This window comes from Heterodontus francisci, chromosome 6 (assembly GCF_036365525.1).
Source record: "Heterodontus francisci isolate sHetFra1 chromosome 6, sHetFra1.hap1, whole genome shotgun sequence".
In the NCBI taxonomy this organism is placed as follows: domain Eukaryota; kingdom Metazoa; phylum Chordata; class Chondrichthyes; order Heterodontiformes; family Heterodontidae; genus Heterodontus; species Heterodontus francisci.
This window is the reverse complement of record NC_090376.1, coordinates 42,944,464-42,958,568: the sequence shown is the minus strand read 5'-3', so window position 1 is coordinate 42,958,568 and position 14,105 is coordinate 42,944,464. Positions and strand designations below refer to the sequence as shown.

At 45.8% G+C, this 14,105-nt stretch overlaps 1 protein-coding gene across 4 annotated transcripts in view; it reads left to right on the top strand.

Annotated features, from left to right (window-relative positions):
* The window catches only part of LOC137371268 (microtubule-associated tumor suppressor candidate 2-like), a 508,676-nt gene that overhangs the window by 149,521 nt on the left and 345,050 nt on the right, over positions 1–14,105 (top strand). The gene's annotated exons all lie outside the window — the stretch shown is intronic.

Sequence of the window (14,105 nt, the reverse complement as noted above, 5' to 3'; positions counted from 1 at the left end):
ACCTGCTGAGTATTTTCAGCCTTTTCTGGTTTTATTGGAAATGTATTAAAGTGAATTTTTAAAAAAATGGTTAGATGAAAGGAAGAAAGTAGCAAATGAAAAGCCATCTGGCTGCTCGTCAGTTGCTAGTGCTATACCAGAGGGATCGAATAGACCGGAATCAATTCAAAGGTGTCTTAAACTTTGCAGAAAATATCAAGATGGGAGAAATGACAAATAATGAGAACCAGTGTACACGAATTCAGGAGAAATTGGAGATGGTGAGTTTGTATGCAACAAATGGCAGATGAAATATAATGCAGGAAAATCTAAAATGATGAGATTAATCAAAAGAAGTGGTAATGTGGACTATGTACTTAATGACAATGTGTGAGAGCAGGAGAGAGGCCTTGGGAATATTATTGCTCAAGTTAACATGAGCTCAATGTTTCGAGAGAATAAAGAAGGCAAACAAACGTTTGGGTTTCATAGCAATTGTCTGGATATTTAAGCTGAAAGAGGTAATTTTAAGATTGCACAAGGCCTTAGCGAGACCAAGGGTAGAACTTCTGATCGATAAAGTTCATGGGCGAATGCTCATCACAGGTGCCAACATATTTATTTTGCTTTTATGGACTATGTAACAATATTGCATACAAAATTGCTGGTACAAGCATGTTAAACTTTTGTATGTGAACTTCATAAATCAGAAGTTCCTATCCTCCTATCCGGAATATTGCGTAGACTTAGCCCCCTACTAATAGCTTATATTTGTTTTTTTAAAGTCATTTTCAGTTATTTAAAATAAGGTTATTCACAGGTGGTGGACTCAGACACTTTGATTAAGAATACTTATAATTTGTGATGAACCATATTCAGCTGTATTATTAAAACTGCACCAGGTTACCACTCTGAAATATATCAAGAAAATATTTCTAAAGCAAGAAAACAAAAAACATAAGTTCTAAAACACTATCCAATTGCGCTGGTTGATGGCAGATTTTGGGTCGGATTTTTAAAGCCCACTGAGTGCGAGTATGAAGGCGAGCCCGATTTGAATATCGCATTCACGGAGGTCGGCACTGGGACCCTCTGCCTCTGGAACGTGATGCCGTTTTTAAAGGGACGCCAGCAGTAGGAAACAGGTCAGGTGCACACTTCCAATTAATCGTCCGTTGAGCCCATTGAAGAGTTCATTAACAGGCTTATCAGCAGCGGGTCTAATTTTTTAAAGGCTGGCAATGTGGAGGATGCCACGGGGGGAACACGACAGGGTGTTCACTGCGGGGGTTGGGGGGGCCCATGAGAGCTATGGGAAGGGCTGATTACAAGACTGCAGAGGCTCAAAAAAAAAAGCACAGTGGCCATTGCTGCAGTGTGCTTTTCTCAGTGGTGAGTGGCAGGAAACTGGAGAGGGATGTGAGGCTGTTGGCATCATTTGGGCAGCTGGGGTTGGCAGGGGAAGGCCTGGTGAATGCACAAAGCCCTCTGAGGGAGTTCAGATGGGAATAGACTACTCCGACATTGGACAGAGCAGCCAGGATGAGTTGCCACAGATGCAGTCTCCTGGACAGCAGGAGACCAGAAGAGCACAGCAGTGGGGGGGGGGTACAAGGGGAGGAGGGCGCTACCCAAGACATTGGGTGCACAGCCCAAGAGTCAGCTACCTGCAAATGACAGAGCGCTAGTGCTGTAGGAGGCTGCGCCTATCCAGGCAGATGGTCTCGGACCTGTGTGCTCTGCTCCACAGTGACCTGAGGCCTCAACGCCCCCATAGCAGTTCCCTGCCTGCATCTGTCAAGGTCTGATAGTATGATTAGAAACATAGAAAATAGGTGCAGGAGTAGGTCATTCAGCGCTTCAGGCCTGCTCCGCCATTTAAAAAAGATCATTGCTGATCGTCTAATTCAGTACCCTGTTCCTGGTTTTTCCCCATATCCCTTTGGCATTAAGAAATATATCGATCTCCTTCTTGAATATATTTAATGATTTGGCCTCCAAAGCCCTCTACAGTAGAGAATTCCACAGGTTCACCACCCTCTGAGTGAAGAAATTTCTCCTCATCTTGGTTCTAAATGGCATACCCCATATCCTGAGATTGTGACCACTGGTTCTGGACTCCCCAGTCATCGGAAACATCCTCCCTGCATTTAGCCTGTCTATTCCTGTTAGAATTTTATAGGTTTCTATGAGATCCCCTCTCATTCTTCTAAACTCTAGTGAATAAAGGTCTAGTCGACCCAATCTCTCCTCATACGTCAATCTTGCCATCCCAGGAATCAGCCGAGTCAATCTTCCTTGTAGTCCCTCCTTGGCAAGAACATCCTTCCTCAAATAAGGAGACCAAAACTGCACACAATACTCCAGATGCGGTCTCACCAAGGCCCTGTATAACTGCAGTAAGACATCCTTGCTCCTGTGCTCAATTCCTCTTGCAATGAAGGCCAACATACCATTCGCCTTCCTAACTGCTTGTTGCACCTTAATGCTTGCTTTCAGCGACAGGTGTACAAGAACACCCAGGTCTCGTTGCACCTCCCCCTTTTCCAATCTATTACCATTCAGATAATAATCTGCCTTTCTATTTTCGCAACCAAAGTGGATAACCTCACATTTATACACGTTATACTGCATCTGCCATACATTTGCCCACTCACCCAACTTGTCCAAATCACTTTGGAGCCTCTTTGCATCCTCCTCACAGCTCACATTATACCCCAGCTTTGTGTCGTCTGCAAACTTGGAACTGTTACATTTAGTTCCCTCATCCAAGTCATTAATATATATTGTGAATAGCTGGGGCCCAAGCACTGATCCCTGCGGTACCCCACTATACACTGCCTGCCACCCGGAAAAAGACCCGTTTATTCCTACTCTCTGTTTCCTGTCTGTCAACCAATTCTCAATCCATGCCAGTATATTACCCCAATCCCATTGTGCTTTAATTTTGCACACTAATCTCATGTTATGTAGAACAAGTCAGCATGGTTTTACTAAAGGGAGATCCTGTTTGACAAGTTTATTAGAGTTTTTTGAGGATGTAACTAGTAGGGTAGATAAAGGGGAACCAGTAGATGTAGTATACCTGGATTTTCAAAAGGCTTTTGATAAGGTGCCACATAAAAGATTAATAGGTAAGATAAGGCTCATGCTGTTGGTGGTAATATATTCACATCGCTAGAGGATTGGTTAACAGACAGGAAACAGAGAGTGGGCATAAATGGGGCATTTTCAAGTTGGCAGGCAGTGAATAGTGGAGTGCTGCAAGGATCAGTGCTGGGGCCTCAGCTATTTACACTCTATATTAATGACTTGGATAAAGAGACAGAGAGCAATGTATCTAAGTTTGCTGATGATACAAAACTCAGTGGAAAAGTAAACTGCAGGGAGGATGTAGAGAGGCTGCACAGAGATATAGACAGGTTAAGTGAGTGGGCAACAAGATGATAGATGGAGTATAATGCAGGGAAGTGTGAAGTTGTTCACTTTGGTCGTAAAAATAGAAAAGCAGAACATTTTTTAAAAGGTGTGAAACTGGTAAGTGTTGATGTTCAGAGAGACTTGGGGGTACTCGTACAAGGGACACACAAAATTAACATGCAGGTGCAGCAGACTATTGGGAAGGCAAATGGCATGTTGGATTTTATTGCAAGGGGATTGGAGTACACAAATAAAGAAGTCTTACTAAAATTGTACAGGGCTTTGGTGAGACTACACCTGGAGTACTGTATGCCGTTTTGGTCTCCGCATTTAAGAGAAAGGATATACTTGCACTGGAGGCAGTGCAGAGAAGATTTACAGATTTGGTCCCTGGGATGAGAGGCTGAGTACATTAGGCCTATATTCTCTGGAGTTTAGAACAATGAGAGGCGATCTAATTGAGACGTACAAGATTCTGAAAGGGCTTGATAGGGTAGAAGCTGAGAGATTGTTCCCACTGGCCAGGGAATCTAGAATGTGGGGACACAGACTCAGGATAAGGGGTCAAACATTCAGGACTGAGATGAGGAGAAATTACTTCACTCAAAGTGTTGTGAATCTTTGGAATTCTCGACCCCAGAGGGTTGAATACATTTAAGGCTGGGATAGATAGATTCTTGGCCTCGCAGGAAATCAAGGGATATGGGGAACGGGTAGGAAAATGGCATTGAAGTCCAAGATCAGCCATGATTGTATTGGATGGTGGAGCAGGCTCGATTGGTCATATGGTCTACTTCTGCTCCTAAATATTGTGTTCTTGTGTCTCCATTGCCTGAAATGTCTATGCAACTGGGTCATTCCAGGGACCAGCTGTGGACCTAGGTGGCATCTCACAGTTGGTAGCACATCAGGCCATCAGGCTGGTCATGGAAGCCTTTTTCAGGAGGGCAGGGCTACACCCACTTAGATACAGATGGGCCTGCGCAGGCACAGAGGACATTGGGTTCAGCCTCCATTGCTGGATTCCTCAAGGTGCAGGGCATCGTCACTTGCTCCCATGTTGTTGTGGGACGGCCTTAAGAGGACCACCTTAAGAAGCCGTAAGTGAAAGTCACTGGAAGAAGTGATGTCGCATCACACATGATCAGGGAGTTGTAGGTGTAGCCTGACAGAATGAGATCTGTGTTGGTGTGGCTTGTATAGTATATATTGTTACGGACAGATGGGAGGTATTGTGGGTGACTTCTACTTTTCACCTCTCAACTGGCCTCATATATTGTTTTTAAAAATAGTGTTTTAGTCCCTGAGTGTTTCAAGGGTAAAATAAATAGACAAAGGACAGGTTTTCCTCGTAGGCTAAAAAAGAAATATTTTTTCTACATAATCGAAAATTGTTTGTGACCTCACCCACTCACGCATTCATCCACACACACAGAAGAACTGGTAGAGAGAGTAGAGTGGTAGCATGCAGTTAGAGTCCAATTGTGGGAAGAGAGTTTGTAGTTTTAAGAACACCTTTAGAATCTTTTTGGGAGGAAATTATTTTTTTATTCATTCATGGGATGTGGGCGTCGCTGGCCAGGCCAGCATTTGTTGCCCATCCTTAATTGCCCTTGAGAAGGTGGTGGTGAGCTGCTTTCTTGAACCGCTGCAGTCCATTTGGGGTAGGTATACCCACAGTGCTGTTAGGAAGGGAGTTCCCGGATTTTGACCCAGCAACAGTGAAGGAACGGCGATATAGTTTCAAGTCAGGATGGTGTGTGACTTGGAGGGGAACTTGCAGGTGGTGGTGTTCCCATGCATTTGCTGCCCTTGTCCTTCTAGTTGGTAGAAGTTGCGGGTTTGGAAGGTGCTGTCTAAGGAGCCTTGGTGCGTTGCTGCAGTGCATCTTGTAGATGGTACACACTGCTGCTACAGTGCGTCGGTGGTGGAGGGAGTGAATGTTTGTTGATGGGGTGCCAATCAAGCAGGCTGCTTGGTCCTGGATGGTGTCGAGCTTCTGGAGTGTTGTTGGAGCTGCACCCATCCAGGCAAGTGGAGAGTATTCCATCACACTCCTAACTTGTGCCTTATAGATGGTGGACAGGCTTTGGGGAGTCACGAGGTGAGTTACTCTCCTCAGGATTCCAAGCCTCTGACCTGCTCTTGTAGCCTTGGTATTTATATGGCTACTCCAGTTCAGTTTCTGGTCAATGGTAGCCCCTAGGATGTTGATAGTGGGGGATTCAGCGATGGTAATGCCGTTGAATGTCAAGGGCAGATGGTTAGATTCTCTCTTGTTGGAGATGGTCATTGCCTGGCACTTGTGTGGTGCAAATGTTACTTGCCACTTATCAGCCCAAGCCTGGATATTGTCCAGGTCTTGTTGCATTTCTACACGGACTGCTTCAGTATTTGAGGAGTCACGAATGGTGCTGAACATTGTGCAATCATCAGTGAACATCCCCACTTCTGATCTTATGATTGAAGGAAGGTCATTGATGAAGCAGCTGAAGATGGTTGGGCCTAGGACACTACCCTGAGGAACTCCTGCAGTGATGTCCTGGAGCTCAGATGATTGACCTCCAACAACCACAACCATCTTCCTTTCCGCTAGGTATGACTCCAGCCAGCGGAGGGTTTTCCCCCTGATTCCCATTGACCTCAGTTTTGCTAGGGCTCCTTGATGCCATGCTCGGTCAAATGCTGCCATGATGTCAAGGGCAGTCACTCTCACCTCACCTCTTGATTTCAGCTCTTTTGTCCATGTTTGAACCAAGGCTGTAATGAGGTCAGGAACTGAGTGGCCCTGGTGGAACCCAAACTGAGCGTCACTGAGCAGGTTATTACTAAGCAAGTGCCGCTTGATGGCACTGTTGATGACACCTTCCATCACCTTACTGAGGATTGAGAGTAGGCTGATGGGGCGGTAATTGGCCGGGTTGGACTTGTCCTGCTTTTTGTGTACAGGACATACCTGGGCAATTTTCCACATTGCAGGGTAGATGCCAGTGTTGTAGCTGTACTGGAACAGCTTGGCTAGGGGCGCGGCAAGTTCTGGAGCACAGGTCTTCAGTACTATTGCCGGAATATTGTCCGGGCCCATAGCTTTTGCAGTATCCAGTGCCTTCTGTCGTTTCTTGATATAACGCGGAGTGAATCGAATTGGCTGAAGTCTGGCATCTGTGATGCTGGGGACTTCAGGAGGAGGCCGAGATGGATCATCAACTCGGCACTTCTGGCTGAAGATTGTTGCAAATGCTTCAGCCTTATCTTTCGCACTGATGTGCTGGGCTTCCCCATCATTGAGGATGGGGATATTTGTGGAGCCACCTCCTCCAGTTAGTTGTTTAATTGTCCACCACCATTCATGGCTGGATGTGGCAGGATTGCAGAGCTTAGTTCTGATCCGTTGGTTATGGGATCGCTTAGCTCTGTCTATCATGTGCTGCTTAAGCAGTTTGGCATGCAGATAGTCTTGTGTTGTAGCTTCACCAGGTTGACAGCTCAGTTTGAGGCATGCCCTCCTGCACTCTTCATTGAACCAGGGTTGGTCTGCTGGCTTGATGGTAATGGTAGAGTGGGGAATATGCCGGGCCATGAGGTTACAGATTGTGGTTGAGTACAATTCTGCTGCTGCTGATGGCCCACTGCGCCTCATGGATGCCCAGTTTTGCATTGCTAGATCTGTTCGAAATCTATCCCATTTAGCACAGTGGTCGTGCCACACAGCACGATGGACGGTATCCTGAATGTGAAGGCGGGACTTCGTCTCCACAAGGACTGTGCCGTGGTCACTCCTACCAATACAGCCATGGACAGAAGCATCTGCGGCAGGCAGATTGGTGAGGACGAGGTCAAGTATGTTTTCCCCTCTTGTTGGTTCCCTCACCACCTGCCGCATACCCAGTCTAGCAGCTATGTCCTTTACGACTCGGCCAGCTTGGTCAGTAGTGGTGCTACCGAGCCACTCTTGGTGATGGACATTGAAGTCCCCCACCCAGAGTACATTTTGTCCCCTCGCCACCCTCAGTGCTTCCTCCAAGTGCTGTTCAACATGGTGGAGTACTGAGTCATCAGCTGAGGGAGGGCGGTAGGTTGTAATCAGCAAGAGGTTTCCTTGTCCATGTTTGATCTGATGCCATGAGACTTCATGGGGTCCAGAGTCGATGTTGAGGACTCCCAGGGCAACTCCCTCCCTGCTGTATACCACTGTGCCACCACCTCTGGTGGGTCTGTCCTGCCGGTGGGATAGGACATACCCGGGGATGGTGATGGCAGTGTCTGGGACATTGTCTGTAAGGTATGATTCCGTGAGTATGACTATGTCAGGCTGTTGCTTGACTAGTCTGTGGGACAGCTCTCCCAACATTGGCACAAGGTCCCAGATGTTAGTAAGGAGGAATTTGCAGGGTCGACAGGGCTGGGTTTGCCGTTGTCATTTCTGGTGCCTAGGTTGATGCCGGGTGGGGTCCGTGCGGTTTCATTCCTTTTTATTGACTTTGTAGCGGTTAGATACAACTGAGTGGCTTGCTAGGCCATTTCAGAGGGCATGTAAGAGTTAACCACATTGCTGTGGGTCTGGAGTCACATGGAGGCCAGACCAGGTAAGGACAGCAGATTTCCTTCCCTGAAGGACATTAGTGAACCAGATGGGTTTTTACAACAATCGACAATGGTTTCATGGCCGTCATTAGACTAGCTTTTAATTCCAGATTTTTATTAATTGAATTCAAATTCCACCTTCTGCTGTGGTGGGATTTGAACCCATGTCCCCAGAGCAATACCCTGGGTCTCTGGGTTACTAGTCCAGTGACAATACCACAACACCACTGCCTCCCCTATTTCAACTGTTCCAAATATTCCTGCCCGTTCCCCATATCCCTTGAAAGTTCTTCATCTTGAAAAGGTGGTTAAACCTTAATCCAAAGTCAATGGTGGAAATCTTGGTTCACTTTCGCAGGTGGGGGAATTCCAAAGTCACCTTGCAATTTCTCTGCTGCAGTAGTTAAAAGATGCTGTCAGCAGGGCTCCTGCATAGCTGGAACTTTCTCACAGCTGTTCCAGCTGGAAAACACCTCTGGCTGTTCTGCTTTTCTCTCTCTCTCCAGAGTGATATCTTTCAAGGTAGAAACTTGTCAGGTTGGGGTATCGGTCAGGTGACTAAAGGTTCTCTCTCCCCTGGGGTGATTCATACAATGTTCCAGGATATGGGAATCATTATTCCATGATGGCATCTGAATGTGGTCCATTCTGATGAATAGGTGCTACTTCACACCAATTATTTTAGTCTTGGCTGTGGAGTCACTCTGTCTGCAACAGACTTTGTTCCTAAGGATAGGAGTTGTTTGCAAGGGATGGGCTGTTTTACATTTCATTGTCTTTTCCCCAAAGCTAATTCAGATGTGGATAATGTGTTTTGTCTTCGACAGACAGATCTATTTATTGACAGTACAGGATGGGTCACCTGACCTCTACTCCATTTTGCCTGTGGCACAAATGTGTCCATGTTTTTGTGTTTCAGATCAAGAGTTAACTTTTATTTCATAATTCCACCATTTCATTTAATATTTCCTCACTGTTCCTTTCATTAACTGGAACATCTCTCTCTCTCTCTCTCTCTCTCTCTCTCTCTCTATATATATATATATATATATATATATATATATATGATATATCTATGTATATATGGTCATGCTAAGTTATAATAAAAAAACACATATTCTTTGTTATTACTTGGAGTCCGGTGTGTTGCAATGGTTCACACACCAAAGGAAAAAGTAATATTACATGGTGGCAAACATTTGGGATTTATTTTTTCTGAAGACCACCAAATAGTACATCTTGGCAACATTTGATATTTTTCTGACGAACACATCAAGAGAGATTAAGGAACAGCTGATTGCCTTCCTGACTGGTTGAAGCTTCAGCAGAGAGCACAGACAGGACCTTGACAGGTGTTGAAACTCTCTTAGTACAGTTGGCAATTAGCCAAGAGATCAGAGAACGAAGAACAAAGGACAGTACAGCACAGGAACAGGCCATTCGGCCCTCCAAGCCTGCGCCGATCTTGATGCCTGCCGAAACTAAAACCTTCTGCATTTCCGGGGCCCATATCCCTCCATTCCCTTCCTATTCATATATTTATCAAGATGTCTCTTAAATGTCGCTATCGTATCTGCTTCCACCACCTCCCCTGGCAGCAAGTTCCAGGCACTCACCAACCTCTGTGTAAAAAACTTGCCTCGCACATCCCCTCTAAACTTTGCCCCTCTCACCTTAAACCTATGTACCCTAGTAACTGACTCTTCCACGCTGGGAAAAAGCTTCTGACTATCCACTCTGTCCATGCCGCTCATAACTTTGTAAACCTCTATCATGTCGCCCCTCCAACTCTGTCGTTCCAGTGAAAACAATCCGAGTCTATCCAACCTCTCCTCATAGCTCATACCCACTAGACCAGGCAACATCCTGGTAAACCTCCTCTGTACCCTCTCCAAAGCCTCCACGTCCTTCTGGTAGTGTGGCGACCAGAATTGCACGCAATATTCAAAGTGTGGCCTAACTAAGGTTCTGTACAGCTGCAACATGACTTGCCAATTTTTATACTCTATGTCCCGACCGATGAAGGCAAGCATGCCGTATGCCTTCTTGACTACCTTATCCACCTGCGTTGCCACTTTCAGTGACCTGTGGACCTGTACGCCCAGATCTCTCTGCCTGTCAATACTCCTAAGGGTTCTGCCATTTACTGTATACCTCCCACCTGCATTAGACCTTCCAAAATGCATTACCTCACATTTGTCCGGATTAAACTCCATCTGCCATTTCTCCGCCCAAGTCTCCAACCGATCTATATCCTGCTGTATCCTCTGACAATCCTCATCATTATCCGCAACTCCACCAACCTTTGTGTCGTCCGCAAACTTACTAATCAGACCAGCTACATTTTCCTCCAAATCATTTATATGTACTACAAACAGCAAAGGTCCCAGCACTGATCCCTGCAGAACACCACTAGTCACATCCCTCCATTCAGAAAAACACCCATCCACTGTTACCCTCTGTCTTCTGTGACTGAGCCAGTTCTGTATCCACCTTGCCAGCTCACCTCTGATCCCGTGTGACTTCACCTTTTGCACCAGTCTGCCATGCGGGACCTTGTCAAAGGCTTTACTAAAGTCCATATAGACAACATCCACCGCCCTTCCCTCATCAATCATCTTCGTCATTTCCTCAAAAAACTCAATCAAATTAGTAAGACATGACCTCCCCTTCACAAAACCATGCTGTCTCTCGCTAATAAGTTTGTTTGTTTCCAAATGGGAGTAAATCCTGTCCCGAATAATCCTCTAATAGTTTCCCTACCACTGACGTAAGGCTCACCGGCCTATAATTTCCTGGATTATCCTTACCACCCTTCTTAAACAAAGGAACAACATTGGCTATTCTCCAGTCCTCTGGGACCTCACCTGTAGCCAATGAGGATGCAAAGATTTCTGTCAAGGCCCCAGCAATTTCTTCCCTTGCCTCCCTCAGTATTCTAGGGTAGATCCCATCAGGCCCTAGGGACTTATCTACCTTAATGCTTTGCAAGACACCCAACACCTCCTCCTTTTTGATAATGAGATGACTGAGACTATCTGCACTCCCTTCCCTAGGCTCATCATCCACCAAGTCCTTCTCGTTGGTGAATACTGATGCAAAGTACTCATTTAGCACCTCACCCATTTCCTCTGGCTCCACGCATAGATTCCCATCTCTGTCCTTGAGTGGGCCAACCCTTTCCCTGGTTACCCTCTTGCTCTTTATAGACGTATAAAAAGCCTTGGGATTTTCCTTAATCCTGTTTGCCAATGACTTTTCATGACCCCTTTTAGCCCTCCTAACGCCTTGCTTAAGTTCCTTCTCACTGTCTTTATATTCCTCAAGTGCTTCTTCTGTTCCTAGCCTTCCAGCCCTTACAAATGCTTCCTTTCTCTTTTTCACTAGGCTCACAATATCCCGCGTTATCCAAGCTTCCCGAAACTTGCCAAACTTGTCTTTCTTCCTCACAGGAACATGCTGGTCCTGGATTCGAATCAGCTGACGTTTGAAAGACTCCCACATGTCAGATGTTGATTTACCCTCAAACAGCCGCCCCCAATCTAAATTCTTCAGTTCCTGCCTAATATTGTTATAATTAGCCTTCCCCCAATTTAGCACCTTCACCCGAGGACTACTCTTATCCTTATCCACAAGTACCTTAAAACTTATGGAATTATGGTCACTGCTCCCGAAATGATCCCCCACTGAAACTTAGACCACCTGCTCATTCCCCAATACCAGGTCCAGAATGGCCACATCCCTAGTTGGACTATCTACATACTGTTTCAAGAAGCCCTCCTGGATGTTCCTCACAAATTCTGCCCCATCCAAGCCCCTAGCACTAAGTGAGTCCCAGTCAATATTGGGGAAGTTAAAATCACCCACCACTACAACCCTGTTACCTTTACATCTTTCCAAAATCTGTCTACATATCTGCTCCTCTACCTCCCGCTGGCTGTTGGGAGGCCTGTAGTAAACCCCCAACATCATGACTGCACCCTTCCTATTCCTGATTTCCACCCATATTGCCTCGCTGCATGACCCCTCCGAGGTGTCCTCCCACAGTACAGCTGTGATATTCTCCTTAACCAGTAATGCAACTCCCCCACCCCTTTTACATCCCCCTCTATCCCACCTGAAGCTTCTAAAGCCTGGAACATTTAGCTGCCAATCCTGCCCTTCCCTCAACCAAGTCTCTGTAATAGCAACAACATCATATTTCCAAGTACTAATCCAAGCTCTAAGTTCATCTGCCTTACCTGTTATACTTCTCGCATTGAAACAAATGCACTTCAGACCACCAGTCCCACTGAGCTCAGCAACATCTCCCTGCCTGCTCTTCCTCTTAGTCCTACTGGCCTTATTTACTAGTTCCTCCTCATTTACTTCACTAGCTGTCCTACTGCTCTGGTTCCCACCCCTAGTTTAAACCCTCCCGAGTGACGCTAGCAAACCTTGCAAAAAGGATATTAGTGCCCTTCCAGTTTAGATGCAACCCGTCCTTCTTGGTCAGGTCCCATCTGTCCCTGAAGAGAGCCCAATGATCCAGATATCTGAAACCCTCCCTTCTACACCAGCTGCTCAGCCATGTATTTAGCTGCACTATCTTCCTATTTCTAGCCTCACTGGCACGTGGCACAGGGAGTAATCCAGAGATTACAACCCTAGAGGTCCTGTTTTTTAACTTACTACCTAACTCCCTAAACTCCCCCTGCAGGACCTCATCACTCTTCCTGCCTATGTCATTGGTACCGATGTGTACCACAACCTCTGGCTGTTCACCCTCCCCCTTCAGAATGCCCTCTGTCCGTTCAGAGACATACTTGACCCTGGCACCAGGGAGGCAACATACCTTCCTGGAGTCTCTTTCACGTCCACAGATGCGCCTATCTGTGCCCCTGACTATAGAGTCCCCTATAACTATTGCTGTTCTGCGCTTTGTCCCTCCCTGCTGAACAACAGTGCCAGCTGTGGTGCCACTGCTCTGGCTGCTGCTGTTTTCCCCTGATAGGCCATCCCCCCCCCCAACAGTATCCAAAACGGTATACTTGTTAGAGAGGGGGATAGCCACAGGGGATTCCTGCACTGACTGCCTGCCCCTTCTTGCGGTCACCCATCTATCTGCCTGCACCTTGGGTGTAACCACTTCTCTAAAACTCCTGTCTATGACGCTTTCCGCCACCTGCATGCTCCTAAGTGCATCCAGTTGCCACTCCAACCGATCCATGCGGTCTGTGAGGAGCTGCAACTGGGTACACTTCCTGCAGATGTAGTCGCTCGGAACGCTGGAAGCGTCACGGACTTCCCACATCTCACAGGTGAAGCACTTCACCCCTCTAACTGACATTTCTATCACTAATTAGTTAATTGATATAAAATAAATAAATGCTTATTAAATCCTTACTAAATTATGATACACTTCACTATGTGGTCTCTAGTGCTAGATTTCTGCAATAAATATTAAATGCTGTCTAAATACAGTAATCTCCTCCCTCTGGTTTAATTACTCTACTTATTAATTAGTTAATTAGTGTTTTAATCAATTTTTATCAGTTTTATTTTCAAATTCGGTACAGATTCCCTACCAGCCAATCAGGTCACAGCTTTCCTGTAACGTCACTTTTTCAGTTTTTTTTCCACCCGAGGTAACTTACTGTGTATACTCACCACTCCGGTGAGTACCAGCAAAGAGCTTTCAACTAATCTGGCAGTGGGTTGAAAAATTTGAAAATAAATAGTTCAGTCACGACTGCTTTAGTTTTCTCATTTTTTTTGCTTTGTGGGTGGGGCCTGAGGCAAAAAGAGTGGGAAGAGCACAACAGCGCCACTGGAAGTATAGCACAAATTAAAAGACTGTTTGGCAGCTGCTAGTACTGCAAGCTGCAACCCTCTTCAAAAAAGAAAACTACTCTCTTGAGTTTAAAATAATCAAATAAGCTGTGTCAACAAAGAGTTGCTCTCTTGGTTTTAAAAAATCCAAGCTGTGTAAACAAAAGCTGCTCTTGGCTCACTTTTAAAAGGGTAGACCTGCAAAAACGGACCTGTCTAAAAAGGAAACAGAAAGCTGTACCTGTAAAGCAGAGAGCCCATAAAAGGAGTGTGCCTGTGTAAAAGAAAACCTGTAAGAAGTCCTATATTTA